Below are 17,793 nucleotides of genomic sequence, written 5' to 3'. Positions count from 1 at the left end.
AGCGGCTTCCGGCGGCTCTCGCTCTGCACACGAAAAATAAATACAGAACGCGTTGCCGTCTGCCTAAAAAACGGATCACCGTAGATGCTTACGTTTTAGGATGTTGCAGACGGGAAGTCGTGATGTCTTCTTGTTCCCACACGGCAGTGAGTACGCATCTTAAATCTTTCCGGCTCTTTTTTTTCCTGGAGCTAAACATGAATGTTGCGCTCTGAAAACCAGGTAGCTAGCTTTTTAGTGCGCTAGCGCCACTACGGACATTTTCCGATTTCAGGCGTACGTACGCACGTCCGTCCCTGAAGCCTGCTTTGTGGCAGGCGGCCTATATGTCCACAAGGTTGTGGGAAACCTGTCAGGTATGTACCGTTTGTTTTAAACTTCTGCAGCAGACGGTTCACCTCATAGGCCCGCCTTCACCTGCGAGAAGGCCTGGATGAGGGACACATCTGGGTGGAGCCCTTCTGGGTAAATGCCTTGAGGGCAAAGGCTTTTAGGTCAAACGCCTTTGTGGTGATGACATTACGGCAACGGTCTTTGGTGTGAAGGCATTGATGGCAAATGCCTTCGAGGTAAAGGCGTTTAGGCGGAAGGCCTTTATCCGGACAAGGCTACCACATATGGCAGAGCATGCTCCTCCTCTTCGGGAGGTTCTAGGTTTCACCCCCCGTGCCCACGAGTAACCACCGGTATTGTAATGGGTACAAGATCTGCCCCGGTCTGGTGCTCGGGTTTTCTGGGGTGAAATGCTCGTCAAAGGAGTTTTGAACCAGATTGTTGCATTAAAGCATCAGTGAATCATTCTGCAATCAGAAAACCCTAAATCCGCCTTATGCGGTTAAAGGTCGCTTGTGGCCTTTTTTTTTCAGTGTGCCGGCTCAAGACCAAGGCGACGGGAACTTGAATACGCAAGCTTCTTTTCCAAGCCACGCTACTCTAGGAAGGATTTCGAGGTAGTCGACATTATTTGGAGCCCTCAAATACAGCACTTCTCTTCCTTTCTTTCTCTCCCTCCTTTATCGTTTCCCGTAAAGCGTTTGTGAGCCGTCAGCCGAGATATGAGATAGGTAAAAACGAATTGAAAATTGGTTGTTTGGGTAAGCAAATGGCCCAGTATCTGTCTCACATCTCTGGCGGGCAAGTAAACAGCGCCATAAGAGAAGGCATAATGGAGGGACTGAGAGAAGAAAAGATGAAAGAGGTGTCGTTTTGGAGGGCTCCTGAATAATTTCGACCACCTGGGGTCTTTAACGTGCACTGACATTGCATAGCACACAGGTGCATTTGCGTTTCGCCTCCATCGAAACGCGGCCGCTGTGGTCGGGTGCGACCCCGGGTGCTCCGGATAAGTAGCCGAACGCACTAACCTCTGAGCGACCGGGGGCCGGCATAGGTAAAAATTGAAAACATTGGTTTTTGGGGAAAGCAAAGGACCCTGCCGCGGTGGCTCAGTGGTTAGGGCGCTCGACTACTGATCCGGAGTTCCCGGGTTCGAACCCGACCGTGGCGGCTGCGTTTTTATGGAGGAAAAACGCTAAGGCGCCCGTGTGCTGTGCGATGTCAGTGCACGTTAAAGATCCCCAGGTGGTCGAAATTATTCCGGAGCCCTCCACTACGGCACCTCTCTCTTCCTTTCTTCTTTCACTCCCGCCTTTATCCCTTCCCTTACGGCGCGGTTCAGGTGTCCAAAGATATATGAGGCAGATACTGCGCCATTTCCTTTCCCCACAAAACCAATTATTATTATTATTAAAGCAAAGGCCGCAGTATCAGTTTCACATATCGCCGGACACCTGAACCACGCCGTAAAAGAATGGATAAAAGAGGCAGTGAAAGAAGAAAAGAAGAAAGAGTTGTAGTGGATGGCTTCGCAATAATTTCGACCACCTGGGGATCTTTAATGTGGACCGACATCATACAGCACACGGGCGCCTATGCGTTTCGCCTCCATCGAAACGCTGCCGTCGGGGTCGGGTTCGAACCCGGGAACTCCAGATCAGTACCCGAGCGCCTTAACCGCCGAGCCACCAGGGCGGGTGCATAGATACTACAATTTTCAGTCTTCTCTAAAGCTAATGCTGTAGGCTTCAAAAATTTCCCTGCTAAAATGGGTCGATAATTTTTTCACGACAATTGTGTCTCGGAACCTGGGCGTGCAGTTACGGCAATGGCGACAATGTTTCGCCAGTTCACCGCCCCCCGCCAATGATTCAACGGCTGCGCGGTGCTCCAGAAGTCTAACATTCAGGCTCCGAGACCCAGCTTGCCGAAAATTACCGACCCAGCTCAGCAGGGAAATTTTTGAAGCCTACAGCATTAGAAAAAAAAATGACCGTTGCATAAGCACCACTTCCATGCCCTTACCCAAGAAGGAATTCAACTATCTTGATGCTAACCTGTGCCACGCGCGCCCGCATGCCAGTGTCACGTGATGCTGTCTGCTCTTTAACAGGTGTGAATACGAATCTTGCATATATGTGGTTTTCCTTGTAGTAAACCTCAGATGAAGTTCCGCGTCGTGTCTTGTGCATTCTTCTCTTCGTCCCTCGTCGTTTTGCGCGGTTGCAATATCCACTCCCCTGTTAATCACCAACTAGCGCGCCTTTGCATTTTAAATGTGCTACTTTCTAGTTCAATGGTTCCGGTTCTACCTTCCTTTCTTTGTGTGAATTCAGCCATTACACTTGTTAACTTGACGGCCATCGTCACCTGTCGTGCGCGCGTGTGTGCCTTCGCCTTGAACCACCGGCTCGTTTTTCCAGAGGTCATTCTCCCCTTCTCCCCGTGTGTTCCCTTGCTAAGGCATTCTACCAGAATGATGAAAATACTACGGTTCGAACTATGGAGGCAAGTCCGACATCTTCAAGGTTGCCTACGGGTCCTCGCAGCATCCAAAGTTGGGGGAGCTGAGAACTGTGATGCCGTGTATAGAAGGTACTCTTGTGAGTGTAGCTTCATCACTGAACTACTGTGGTCGCTATGCCTTCCTGCGCTCCTTGACTTGGTAAAAAGTCGAAAAAAGAAAAATCCGCTGCCAGGTAAAGTTAGCTACATTGGTGACTGTGGTGTTCCTACGTATGTTGATTTGGTGTTGAAGGTCCTAAGTTCTGCACGGAACCTAAGGATTCCCCGGTAGAGCTGTTGTCGTTTGTCAATAGTATCGCTAGACGTGCCCCCGAGGCGGAAAAAGGCTGATGTATTTCAGAAGGTGTAAATTCCCTTGTGATGAAGCGGCCGCAACAGAAGCAAAAACTTGATGTAAAAAAGACTTCTCAGTACCTTAAACAGAATGATCTTGCCTTAATGATCTCTGATAAAGAGGGTAGTTTTGCTGTTCTGCCCAATTCGGTTTATCGTCAAAAAGCGAGACAAGCTTTTTCAAAAACTTCTCCCCCTCGAAGTTAAGCGCCGCTAAGCTGAAGAAACTAGCGCACTAGGGTTATGTGAAAGATCTAATCTGGAGAGGCTCTGTTCGACTGTCAAGGGTGCATCCAGCGGAGCACCTAGCATTTTCTTTTCTGCTAAAACCCACAAACAAGATGTTCCTTTTAGAGCCATTGTATCTGAACCCGATACATGGCTGGGGCAGTTTCGAAGTTTCTCCGGAAACACCTACGCATGCTCAGCTTTGAGGACCCGTTCTTGATTAAGAATTCTGAAGAGCTCATCATATCTCTAAGTGACCTGGAAAGCATAGGTGAATCGTTGTTTCCTTTTTCAATTGACATTGTTGACCTTTTTTATTCCATACCACAAGACAAACTGCATTGTGCTCTTAAGGATACCACAGATGACTACGGCTCAGTGGCTTTTCAAAAACATGTGGCATGAGTGTAGACGATTTTGTAGAAATGCTCCGTTTTTATCTTACTTCGACCATAGTTAATTTTGAGGGAAAGAATTTCATTCAGAAGCATGGCGTTTGCATCGGTTAAACTTGTCAAGTGACCTCTTTTTATCATATTGTGACAAGCGAATCGCTGCAAACCTTGACACAGCCCACTCGGCTAAGATCTTTAGATATATATACGATTATGCCATTTTCTTGAAAGGCGTATCTCGAGAAGGGGCCATTACAGTAGTGAACCAAATTCCTCAAATCTTCAGTGAGTGTGCCTTTGGGCTGAGCTTCACCTATGATTTGCCGTTGCAGGGATGCTTGCAGTTTTTGGACATCTGTATTGTTACGAGTACTAGTGGAACCCAGGTGTGCTGGAGGTACCAGCCTCGCTCAAAAAAACAAAAAAGGCATTTTAAACCACCGTCAGCTCATTTCAAGCTTATAAAAAGTGGAATAGCAAAAAACTGCCTGCGCGCTGCTCTTGATAAGTCTTGTCCACATGAAATGCATAACAGCGTGCAATTTCAGTTACAACGACTTAATAGTGCGGGTTTTCCTTGTCAGCTGGTCACTTCGGTGATTGAAGCCCTTGCCAAGGAAGCTCGATGCCCACCGAAGCACTGCCTAAGTGAAGAACCGCACCGCCGGAGACCCGTGGCTATGCCGTACTTCCACCAGATTTCACATCGCCTCAAAAAAGTGGTTAGAAATGTGAGGTCCCGATGGTCTTCATGGCGCCCAAGAAGCTTTCAGGCATGTGCAATATGATGCAGGGAAATGTAAAAAATAACGGGTGCCGCACTAAGCATGTAGACAGGTTCGTTCCCTGCAAAACAGGGGTTGTGTACCGAATACCCCTCACATGTGGGAATTGTTACATAGGTCAAACTGGACGTCGCCTGAATATTAGACCTTTGGAGCACCGCGCAGCCGTTGAATCATTGGCGGGGGGCGGCGAACTGGCGAAACATTGTCGCCATTGCCGTAACTGCACGCCCAGGTTCCGAGACACAATTGTCCTGAAAAAATTACCGACCCAGCTTAGCAGGGAAATTTTTGAACCCTACAGGATTAGAAAAGAAAATGACTGTTGCATAAGCACCACTTCCGTATTCTTATCCAAGAAGGAATTCAACTTTGGTGTTTTTTTGGATGAGCTGGCTGCATTTAATGATGTGACACCATCTCAGCAAACTGCTGGGTGCCGCCGTGTGCGCAGTATGGACGCTTCGACAAATCTGGATGAAAAGTAAGGGCCCGCCTTTCCTATCCCCGCTTTCGTGGTGCACGCGTGTCAAAGATGTGAGCTCAAATTATCTAACGCATTCAGATCATGTTCATGTGCACGCCTCATCGCAGTTGTCATTTACGCCGAATAAACATGCGCGAGGATAAAAACAAGCGCTTATTACAACTGGATGTGGGAGGCCAGTGAAAGCAAATCGAACTGATTAGATTTGCTGTTTGCTAGGTACAGCGTAAGTGTACTCTGTTTAGTTTCATCAACCATTGTAGCGGAAACAACAAGGTTTTCATGTAAAGATGCTCTAGTGAATGACTTCAGTCACATTTGAAGAAGAGGTGAAGGAAAGTATTTATTAGCGTGCGAATAGTTACTATACACGTACCGTCTTAGTCAAAAGTAACCGAGCAGCCGTGACGGCCGGCGGAGCGGAATGACTTGAGTCACACTTGAAGAATAGGTGAAGGAAAGTATTCATTAGTGTGCGAATAGTTACTGTATACATACCGTCTTTGTCAAAAGTAACCGAGCAGCCGTGACGGCGGGCGGAGTGGGCTCGCTGCCAAGTGGCGGCGGTGCGGCCGCTGGTGCTGGCCCTTGCGCTCCTGTTGCGAGAGTAAACAGGCTGACGTAAGCGGGTAAGTGGGTAGCAAGTAAAAGTAAGTGGGTAAAAGTAAATGGGTAGCACGTGGGGCGTGCGAGTTTGCTCCTTTCGAGCACTGTGGTACTAAAGGTGTGCACTGCGCAAGCTAAGCTCGATCAACGCTCCTTCCAGTCCGGGCCGTGAAGTGGGCTCTTTGCTAGAAGAACTCACCGATGATTTTCTTTTCTGCACGTTTCGAGTGTCGGCAAAGTAAGAAGGGGTACGCATCTCGAAAACTCAATGCACTTTACCAAGGCTTCGCTTTTTCTGTCCGACCTTTTGCGGCTGGATGAGAGAAAAAATGAGGCACGCTCTCCAGCTGTTTAGCATCCACCTATTGCCACATTTTGAATTTCTCGCCTCCTGGTCGCGCAACAAATTGTGGAATGCTTTCCGCGATGGAAATTACCTTCTTGCATTGGCTGCGGGTAATCTTTTCGTTTTAAACACGAGCTACAGGAAACAGCGGTCACTCACATTTCGAACCGACGTGACTCAGGCTCACAACTGCGTGGCGCTCTTTAGGAGACATCATGTCCCGAACCTGGCAAAAGTGCACACTGAAATTAATTAGAACCCGGCATAAGGCATTAGGAATTTGCAAACTGTTTTTGTGTTGCTCGCTTTTGAGTAGTCAACGGCCTAGTAGTTCAGCGCCCACTGGCAGAGTGGTGTCATCAGGAACATTTCAAAAACACCCCGGATACAACCTTCAAGTGCGACACAGGATCGCAGTGGGAGCCCAAGAATTCCTTCCTTTTCGAAGTTCCTGGTCGCAATATTGTGAGTGTTGGGCGCGATGTGTTGAAAGCAACTGGAAAAACGATATTTTTATCGGCGGCCTTCGTGACAGTATTTCTTTTTGGATTGCTCGTTTGGAGGCATTTACATTACTCGCGCACTATGTCCTGCCTAGATCTATACCCTAGCTGCTCCGTTTATGTCGACGATGTACACATAAGTTACAAGTCATGTAATTTGTCCACCTGTGAGCGGCAAATTCAGCTAGGAGTGAACAAAGTATCAAGTTGGGCAAGCCAAAAACGTATTTAAACTCAACTCATCAAAGACAGTAAGCGTACTATTCACAAGAAACATGGTATTAGACCTAAACCCGACATTACCCTTGACGGGCAGAGTATTGCTGTGCAAAAAGAGCACAAATTTCTTGGCGTCATAGCCGAAGAAAAGCTCACATTCATCAAGCACATTAAGCATCTAAGACTTAAATGCATGAAATCAGGGAACCTTCAAAAGATCCCGTCCCACAAGTCGGAGTACAGATCGATACAACCTGCTGAGTCTTCTAAATTGCGTAGTTTTATCACGTATAGACTACGACTCAGTAGTGTACGAGTCAACACGAAAAAGCATCTTAAACATGCTCAATGCTGTGTACTACCTGGGTCTGCGATTGGCTACTGGTGCTTTCCGTAGAAGCCCTATTGCCAGTTTGTACGTTGAGGCGGACCGATGGCCACTGGAACGACGACGGAAATACACAAGTATAAGGTACGCTACGAAGGTAATATCTCATGCTGACCATCCATGCAGCGCGCTGTTGTGAAACCCAACCAGTACATTTCTATTTTCAAGCCATCTGAAACCCCACCTTTACCCATTAGAGTCACCGCACTTGTCCAAGACATGAATATACCAGTCTCCAACATTCTCGTAACTTCTTCGAAAAACATAATTGCTCCCTGGCAAGTGCATTCGGTTGACTGCGACACATCTTTTCGTGTAGTTCGTAAGAATGGGTGACCAACTGCCATAAAAGAGCATTTGCTGTCCCTACAAGCAAAATATCAAAGCAGAGAGGTTTACACTGATGCCTCAGACATCCCCAGTTTCATGCTCAGTTCACAGTTTTCAATTTTCCTAAACAAAAACAATTAATAGACACACAAGCATATTTACTACGGAATGCCATGGTATTCTGTTGGCTGTTAGATTCATCCTAGAAAAGAAAGCCCCAAGCTCTGTTATTTACTCAGATTCCTTAAGTGTGATTAAGGCCATGTCTTCTGGGAAACCCAGCAAAAACCCTGTAATGAATTCCCTCTTGAAAAACCTTATGTCTTCACGCATATTGAACCTTAAAATTACAGTGTGCTGGGTACAAGGTCACTGCGGAACAGATGGAAATGAATAAGCTGATAGGTTTGCAGCATCAGGTTCCGGACTGAGTAGGATGGATACAAAACAACTAACATACCAGGGCCTCAGGCCATATATTAGGACTGCACTTCGCAAAAAGTGGCAGCACGATTGGGATGAACAAAGAGACAACAAACTGCACGCAATAAAACCATGGATTGGGAGGTATGCCACAGAAAACAAAATAGATTCAAAGAAGTTGCTCTCTGCAGACTGAGAATAGGACATGCATAACGCACATTTTTTACGGGGTGCTTTGGCACCACAATGCGCGAGATGTGGAGCGCACATCTCAGTTGTCCACACATTAATCATATGCCCCAGACTGGATACACAAAGGCGACAGCACTTCCCTGAACTTTACACATTTAAAATGCCTTTGCACCCTTCATTATCTCTAGGTGATAACCGCATGTTTTCATTAGGTAGGTTTTTAAATTTTTAATTGATGTAGGTTTCTTACGAGAGATTTCATATTCAAAGTAACCTCGGCACCTCCTCATTGCTGAGGAGAGTGCTGAGCTTACCCGTAGCTGCCAGGCGCCTAGTCCTTCTTGCTCATGCAGAGACTGTGGTTGAGGCTACCATAAATAACTTCTCTTAAAACAAGTGTTAGGCGCTATACATCACTTTAAGCCATTCCACCAGACATTTTGGCACCCTCTTTGCACTCTATAATCATGCACATACCCACTACTCCTAGGCCCTTTACACTTAATGTTGATTTTACCATATGTATTATTTTAGCCTGAGTCAACCAAAAACCTCGTGTTTGGCGCTCTTTGGCCTTAGGTGTCCTTGCACCATAAAAACCTAGCATCATCATAATCAGAATAAAAAGTATGCTTGCTGTTATGTCTGTTCGAAAAACTTCAGCCTAGCTCATTTGGATTGAACTAGATTAAATGAAGACGTATGTATACATGGTCCTGAGTGAGCGCAAATGAAGCTGACGCCAGGAACATTCACAAACACTCTTTAGTCGCAATTTACTCGCAGGTGTTGAGCTTGTGGAGTTCATATAGATGACAAAATCACATTTTTATGAACAACGTGGATCAGCAGGAAAGAAAAATGCTTTTAAATGATTTTGTGTTTGGGGAAAAAAGCCAGTTAATTACCAGTACAGTGATCTGAAGGGTTCGTTCTACAGGACGGCAAATCGTAACTCGTAGTCATGAATCGGCATAACATGGATGAGCTGACGCGTGTCCTTAAAACCAGACTTCGGTGTTGGCACGTCACCGGGGCGCTTTGTGCACCGAGGTGCTGCCCGCTGGCGTACTGGCAGCACGCTGAATGATGGGTGCCTCAAGGACTAGCCTCCGTTGCAATCGAAAACTATGTTCAGGGTGCTTTGGATCAGGGCGCCACCAATCACAAGAATTCTACTCACTTTGCACCAGAGTAAAACTAATCATTCATAAAGGTAATTAGCGCTAAGTTCTCCGCTGAACTTTTGGCCGCCAAGAGAGCGAAAACACCAGACCAGAGTCATCCGTTTCTTGTGCTCACGTACGATAACATGACCAGCGCAAGTAAAAACCGGGCTCACCATGCTAAACGTCCCTCTCCCCACCACCGTCACCACCACTCGTACCACTGCCTATGTTCCTTTTGGTGGTTACACGGCTTGTACTGTCTCCAGTAGCTATCACTGTCAGAAAATCTCCATGGCAGCACTGCTGATCCCAAATGCGTATGGAAATTGAATGCGATCTTGCTCTGGTGACCTTAGGAAGCGGTAGAGTTGCTAGTTTGCGCTGCAGTTGCATAAGACGAATGTTTCACTGAACGGAGTTTGATAATCACGAGCAATAGTCATGCATATGTTGCTACGAAAATTCAACAGGCATATTCTCACAGCTTGATATCCGCTGCTTACTCTGGATTTTGTACGTCTGCAGCATCCAACTGAACATAGAAAAATCATAATAACGCTAACAAGACTGGCGTGTAATGGCTTCAAATTTTTTTTGTTTTACCTAAAACAGACTGCGGCATGGCAAGAACTTTATGCCCCGTTGGCTGCGGAATAAAAGACAACGTAATCTAAGAAATGTGATAGTGGAAACAAATAAGGGCGTCGTTGTATACCCACGGGTTAAAATTTAAAACATTACAAACTTTAAAACATTTGTTTACTGTTTTCAGATTATAATCGCTCTCTAGAGTTTTAATCTGCTGGACGTACTAGTAATCGTACTAGCTATATCAGTGTGAGTGGGAGAAACTGTGCATTATCTAATCTTGCAGGCACAATGCCTACTGTCGCTTGGTAAAGCACAAATATGTGCATAACGATTTTAGTTTTGCATATCGATCCTTTTCTTAATTTAGCACTGGCTGCTGCAGGGTGTTCGTGGACAAAAGAAACTGTGTCTCACAAGCTTGTGCTAACAAGTTGCCAGACGCGTTGCTGCTGGTCCCAGCGGCTCACAAACGTCGACTCATCGAAAAATACTATGAGCCGCCATTCCTCTGGGCCCCGAGAAATTCGCTCGCGGGCAAACTCCAGCCGTTGCTGTTTTCTCTCTGGCTGAGCCAAGGCCTCTGGCATGCATCCGACTTCTTATGCAAACTTCATTTAGCCTCCTGCGGATAGTGCTCAGAGAGTCCCGCAGACCCAGCTCATTTTTGACTTCGGCGAGACTCAGTGTCGGCTCGCAGCTGACTGCAGCAACTGCGGCTAGGTCTTCATCGGGACTAGTTACGGGGGGTCGCCCTTACCTTGGTGCGTCTCGTATGCGGCCTTCGTCTCTGTATGCGCGCAGGCATCTCTGTACAGCCCACCGTGAGCACCCAACTTAGCACCCTAAACCTAGTAATAGAATCAAGGTGTGGTATGGTCTTCACATGCAGGACAAAAACTGCAGTGTTGTTTTTGTACCACCCGCAACACTGCTAGATGGCTAAGAACTTCCTGCTTAAAGTCTGCAATTCAGATAAAACAAAATGCATTTACAACTTCCTTAAACGGTCTCTGATAAAATGAGGTGGATCACAAACTGCTTACATGACACTACAGCACCACAATATCTCCCAAAACGTTTTGACAGAAGGCTTGAAGACTTCAAATGCAATATTCAGCAACGTTTTTAAAGGCACTGCTGCAATTTCAGCTGACAACTCTAGATCTCACCCGCACGTGCATGCAGATGAAAATTGCAATGCAAAGAGTTATGTGCTTTTTAAACAAACATGCAGAAATAAATTATCAAGGTAGATAAAAGCTCACATAGAACCAGCACTGCGATGAGGCGTTCATAAAAGCCTTACAAAACATAAGTGGTGGTTTGGCTCCAATGGCGTGTATTTTACCAAGTTTTGTGAAAGACAGGTTCTACACACTGTTGTGAAACCAGAATAAACTTCATTAGTGCTTCAAAACATGATCATACCTCCTTCTGTGCTGAACACCAACCGCGTGAGACGACCATGCTCCCCAGTTTCTCATCACCACCTGACCTCTGACATGCTTGTAATGTGAGTATTACTCACCTATAACACCATTAGAAAGGGCTTTTAATTAAAAACAAGGCTACACAACTTTCAATAAAAATTAGAGCACAGCAAGTTACCGTCATCAAGTAGCTGTTTCTTTTGTCTTCGGGCTTTCTGCTGTTGGTAAGGCATGGATGCTCGAGAGTGCCCTGAGCAAAGAAAGGAAAGTGAAAGCAGGCTTGGAATATAAAAATAATTGCCTGTGTAAACTGCTTGAGCTTAAGTGCCTGAAACAATAAGAGAAAATAAGAGGGCAAGAAAATTTATTACTACTACTTAGCGAACACTCGTGATTACAGTACCTCACTATATACTGTCAGCATGATTATTAAGAGAAAACGTTTTCTGTTTCCTTTTATAAGTGTGCTTCCTGTGATTAAACTTTAGTTGAGAGTCAGCGCTTGTTCCTGTGTATTCTTCGTCTAGTCCCCGTTTGTTCGCGCTGTTTTTTTTCAGTATTTCATAAACCCCGCTTATCACACATTTCACAACTTTTCCGGTGTTTTTTCTTAATAATTGTTTTTTTTGGGGGGGAAAGGAAATGGCGCAGTTTCTGTTTCAAATATCGTTGGACACCTGAACCGCGACGTAAGGGAAGGGATAAAGGAGGGAGTGAAAGAAGAAAGGAAGAAGAGGTGCCGTAGTGGAGGGCTCCGGAATAATGACGAAAAATTCACCGGTGTTATGCTCCCACGTTGTTTTCCTTTTTGTTAACTGCGTTCAGGTGAATAGCCACCCGATTCTTGGCCGATCCCCCAGTGTGGGTATGTGCCATCTTTTGATAGGCTAACAACAACAACAATTTCGACCACCTGGGGATCTTTAACGTGCACTGACATCGCACAGCACACGGGCGCCTTAGCGGTTTTTTTTTTCCGGTGTTTTTTCTTGCATTGATTTTTTCCTTTGCTCGCTGTTGACTTCGGCGCACATACAGGCTTCCTAACTTGTTGGGTGCTGACGTAGCACTTTTAAACAAGCTCTTGCTCCTACCCTTTTGTGACTGGAAAATGCCATTAATGTAAGAACCAATACACTGTAGAGCAGCAAAAGACGAGGACACAAGAGACGAGAGACGAACACCACGAGCGCTAACTTCCAACAAATTTTATTCTCCTGAAACATCACATTTATACACCAGAAAACAGTAATCACACGTGCGAACAGTATCGATTTCTTAGAAAAACGAGCTCTTTATCTGAGAGGAGAATGGAAGGTGTGCTTACACACGAGCATCCTGACCTATTTATCTTTTCGGCTTCAATGATTTCGCGCGTTAACCTTTCTCTACTTTTTCCTATTACAAGACTTTTATCAAAGAAAGGCTTACAGGGTTTTGACTTGCATGCGAGAATGTGGTCAACCAGCGATCCGCCTTGGCCGTTTTTGACGTTGCGAGCGTGTTCCATTGCGCTTTGTTGGTGTTGGTTTTTCCCAGTTTGCAAACGTTGCAAGTTTTTTCGGCGCCGAGAACACGACGGTCGCATTCGCTCGTTGACCAATTCTTTTTAAGTTGTGGGAAATCTTGTGTAGATAAGGTAATACAACAAGGTTTTCCCGTTCACGAGGAACTGGGTTTGGATTACATTGATTTTCTGGTTTCATTCTCTTAACAAATTTTTCTGCAACAGAGGTCGTGTTCACCAGAATCCCTGTGCTACGGTTTCACTAATAGCGCTTGCAACATGTCGTGCACGCACAATGTCGTTTTGCATTCGCAACAGGTTGCTGCCTGAAGACGTGAGGCGGTTGTTTGGAGGATTCGTCCCATCGGCTGGTCCCGGCATGAGGGCATGCAAGCTTGCCAAATCCGAGTGATACAGGCAAGCCCGGCTTCACAGGCAGTGCCTCGAGGCTCAGCTTCTCTCGATTGGCGAAAGTCAGGCAGCCTGGCGAACTCTTCGGGAATACCAGCGTATCACTGCTCAAGCTACCGAATGCTTGTGGGCTCAACATCTGCCACAACTACGGGCCGACCTTGCGAGCAGGACGAAGACAGCCCGGAGCCCCGTCCACACCCTGGAGGCCCTGGATCTACCGGATGACGTGTCAAGGGTTCTATCGTTAGGACCAAAGTTTGCTGTGGAGCCCAAGCCGTCAGCTGCACAACTGCTTGCGATGGTACGCCAAGTATTGCAGCGTGCAACGCAACTGGAACACGACCGCTGCATTTCAGAAGGAGTCGACGTTTTGCAGTGCTCAAAGCCAGGATCTTCCAAGCTACCCCTCAAGCGCGTCGAGTCCTTCATCAAGGAACAGGACCTGGTCGTGCTGCCTGCTGACAAAGAAGGTGGCTTTGCGATTCTATCCTGTGAACTTTACAAGTCCAAGGCTGACGAAGCCGTGTCTTCTGTATTTAACTGCCGCAACAAAGTAATGATGTCAAAAGTAAAAGCTAAAGCGAAGAAGCTATGCAACAAGTTAAACCTTACCAAGCTGGCTAAAGAAATAGGCGATGCACGAAAAGATTTTTTAGACGTGTTTTTCAGTGCAAAAACCCATAAACCGGAAAAACCATTCAGGGTGATCATCTCTGAAACTGGCACATGGCAATAAACGGTTTCAATGTACCTACAAAGCAAACTTAACCTTTTACCGCTTGACGACCCCTTTATGGTTAAGAAATCTGATGAAATTTTAGACTTTGTTCGGTCGCGTTCTGATAAAAGCATGGTTACATTTTCAGTGGATGTTAAGGATCTATATTACTCGCTGCTGAACGACAAGGTGCTGTGCTGTGTAGAGGAGTGCATAGATGAGTTCGGGTGTGTTGCTTTCCAGAATGCGGCGGGTGTGTCGGCGAGCAGTTTTTTAGAAATTTTAGCTATTTACTTGCAGTCAACGTTCATTAACTGGGAAGGAAAACCCTACCTTCAGAAAGAAGGGATATGCATCGGGTCGTGCATAGCGCCAATTCTGAGTTATCTGTTTTTAACAAAACTTGACAAGGCTGTTTCCAGCCACCTTGACAGCTTGGACGTAATCAAGGTCTTTAGATTTGTTGATGACTTTTTTATTCTTGTTAAGTGTGACCAAGGCTCACTTGAGTCAAAGGCTCATAGCATTTTAACTATCATGACAGAAAATTTTAAACCGCTTGTTTTAACATGCGAATTGCCCATCGATAACTCCATTAGATTTTTAGATATTAACTTCACCTTTCACGCTCATCACATATGCTGGGCCTACCAGCCGCGAAGCAACAAGCCGATGCTGCCATATCACTCCGCTCATTCAAAACTGATAAAAAGAGGTATTGTCAATTTATGTTTTCAAAATGCTCTCCAGAAATCTTGTCCGCACATGATGACCGATAGTTTTCAAGAGCAGTCCAAGAGGCTTACTAATGCCGGATACCCCTCCCATGTTCAAGTTTCTGTTGCAGAAAAACTTAAGAGAATGAAACCAGAAAATCAATGTAATCCAAACCCAGTTCCTCGTGAACGGAAAAACCTTGTTGTATAACCTTATCTACACAAGATTTCCCACAATTTAAAAAGAATTGGTCAACGAGCGAATGCGACCGTCGTGTTCTCGGCGCCGAAAAAACTTGCAACGTTGTGCAAACTGGGAAAAACCAACACCAACAAAGCGCGCGGAAGCGCAACTAGGCACCAGAAGCCCTACGTCACGTGCGATGAAGGTGTTGTATATCAAATTCCCTTGTCATGCGGGAAATACTATATCGGCCAGACGGGGAGATGTCTGAACGAGCGCCTAATGGAACACGCTCGCAACGTCAAAAACGGGCAAGGCGGATCGCTGGTTGACCACATTCTCGCATGCAAGTCAAAACCCTGTAAGCCTTTCTTTGATAAAAGTCTTGTAATAGGAAAAAGTAGAGAAAGGTTAACGCGCGAAATCATTGAAGCCGAAAAGATAAATAGGTCAGGATGCTCGTGTGTAAGCACACCTTCCATTCTCCTCTCAGATAAAGAGCTCGTTTTTTTAAGAAATCGATACTGTTCGCACGTGTGATTACTGTTTTCTGGTGTATAAATGTGATGCTTCAGGAGAATAAAATTTGTTGGAAGTTAGCGCTCGTGGTGTTCGTCTCTTGTGTCCTCGTCTTTTGCTGCGCTACAGTGTATTGGAACTATGTACCAACAAGCCCAAAAAGCCACGCTACTAATGTAAGAAATGACCGCGTACGGCTTCCTTTCTTCTGATGTGGTTGTGACATATTTTCTGCCTCTAAGTGCTTGCAGAATCGCTTCTGCGACACTGGATAGCAGTCTCGTCGGGTAACCTGCTGCTTTCAGCCGACTGTTCTGGGCGTCAAAACATTTGGGGTGAAATGCGCTTCCTTCGGCTCTTCGAACAAAACTGTTTGACCTCTCATAACGGCGAGTGCAAGAGCAAAACCTTCTCTCCCCATAGCTTTTGGCGCGAGGGAGAGAGAAAAGGGATCGAAGAGTCAATTTATATTTTTTGTTGAAAAGCATTGGTCCCAAAAACGTTCTCCCCAGTTACCTTTTTGGGACCAATATGCTATGATTTGTTCTTGTTTCTGCTTAACACCATCGAAAAAAAGTTTCTAGACTATTATTCGGCACACTGCCCTTTTGCTTGTGTTTCTGTGTCCTGCCTCTATGGCCTGGAAATGTTCAATAAATGTTTTACTGGGACTGGGACATTCCATCCTTTCTGGGGGCACCTGGGGACATGCGTTGTTTGCTGGGTAAGCGTGCCATTCATTACATAGAAGACATATTCTATTTACATTAACTAAATTATTTACAAAGTTTTTACGAAACGCCACGAAAGAAAGACATAACAGAGCAACAGACGCGAGGTAAGGCTGAGTACATCACCAAGAGGGAGTGCAAATCCGGTTTAAAGTCAGTCGGTTCACACACTTCGCTCAAATGAACACTCAGTTGGGAGAAATTTTAACATCCTGCCTGTACGAACTCCCAAGCTCTCGAGCTGTGCTTTCATTGCCGTCGTCTTCAATTCAATTCAATTCATTTATTTTTCAGAGTGGTACGAACACAAACTCGAATGGTTCCCTGGACTAAAAGTTGCACTAAGCAAGTTGACGATGGCCCAGGGGCCACCTTACAAGACAGCAGTCGATGCAGATTATCAACAAAATAAAGAAAACCGCATTCATCAAAGGTCACATTGAAAATATATGGGCTTATTTAAAGCAGGTCTCAAAAGCGCATTATACACGAAACAAAAAGAAGAAAACCATGAGATGATATGGAAACACACGGTCAAAGGACAATTAGTCAGTTTAAAACCAAGGCAAGATACATCAAATCAGGGGGACATGCAAGAGTTCAGTTGAGGTTACAGAAATAATTTTTACATTCTTTCTTAGATGGAAAAAATTCCTTTGGATATTTGTTTAGAAGTGATGGAACATTATGCTTTAATGACTGAAACTTGTTTTGGGTGCGGAAATAGGGAACTAGCTTGTGTGGGGGGTTTCTGGTGAATACATCTATTGTTCGCTGTTGTAATGTTGCAACAGTTTTAAGAAAATTTGGAGATTCAACGGACGAAAAATAAAGCCGGTTTAAGAGTTGATATTCATAAATGTCCAGAAAATGAATGATCCCATACTTCGGAAATAGGCTGTTTGTAGATGTGTGCGTTCCAACATTTGCCACATAACGCACGACTTTCCTCTGGAGCACATTAATTTTATCAATATTTCGTCACGTAGCACCCACGTTCACGCGTGTTAAACTGCCAGTCTCTCGCACTTTAGTTTGAAAGCGTGTTCATCATCTTCCATCCGTGCGCGGGAAGCATCCTTTATTTCCGCTGCCCCAACTCAGGTGCTCCAGTATCGATGGCAGATGCCGGGGCTAGCAAAAATCTTTTCCTTCCTTTTTACTATTATTTTAATGAAAAAACACTACCACCACCACCATCAGACAAGCATATATAAATAAACCTGCACGAAATGGCAGGAAATTATAGAAGCAGTGATATTATGAAAACCAGTGCATTATTAGTCATTTTAAACTAGAAAGGAGGATCTTCTCCCTTCCAGTCAAAATCTTAGATAAGGAGCAGGAGACCATGCACCTGAAGGTGACTCAGATGCGATCCTTCAAGACTCCTTACTTATAGTAAATTCTATTCCGGTGATTATGACCCGGAATGTATGCTATGTGGTGAAATAGCCACTTATGGCCGCATATATATTCTCTCAGATCATGAATAGCAGGTTACCAATATCCCCGGTACTCACCTACGGGGCAGAAATGTGGAGACTAACGAAAAGGGTTCAGCTTAAGTTAAGGACAACACAACGAGCCATGGAAAGGAAAATGATAGGTGTAATGTTAAGAGACCAGAAGCGGGCAGAGTGGAATAGGGAACAAACGCGTGTTAATGACAGCTAGTCGAAATCATGAGGATGAAATGGGCTTGCACAGGGCATGT

General features: G+C 45.4%; 1 long non-coding RNA gene across 3 annotated transcripts in view; it reads right to left on the bottom strand.

Moving 5' to 3' along the window:
• The window catches only part of LOC144127854 (uncharacterized), a 36,583-nt gene that overhangs the window by 12,545 nt on the left and 6,245 nt on the right, over window positions 1-17,793 (bottom strand). Inside the window, exons 2-4 of one of the 3 annotated variants that reach the window (XR_013313587.1) lie at window positions 11,466-11,537; window positions 7,127-7,204; window positions 5,589-5,686 (exon numbers count right to left, since the gene is read on the bottom strand). This is a non-coding gene — a long non-coding RNA (uncharacterized LOC144127854). Of the gene's footprint in view, window positions 1-5,588; window positions 5,687-7,126; window positions 13,214-17,793 lie in introns of those variants that run through there. The other 2 variants (XR_013313588.1, XR_013313586.1) reach the window with 2 other exon arrangements.

This window comes from Amblyomma americanum, chromosome 4 (assembly GCF_052857255.1).
Source record: "Amblyomma americanum isolate KBUSLIRL-KWMA chromosome 4, ASM5285725v1, whole genome shotgun sequence".
Taxonomy (NCBI): Eukaryota; Metazoa; Arthropoda; class Arachnida; order Ixodida; family Ixodidae; genus Amblyomma; species Amblyomma americanum.
This window is presented reverse-complemented; position numbering and strand designations above follow the sequence as displayed.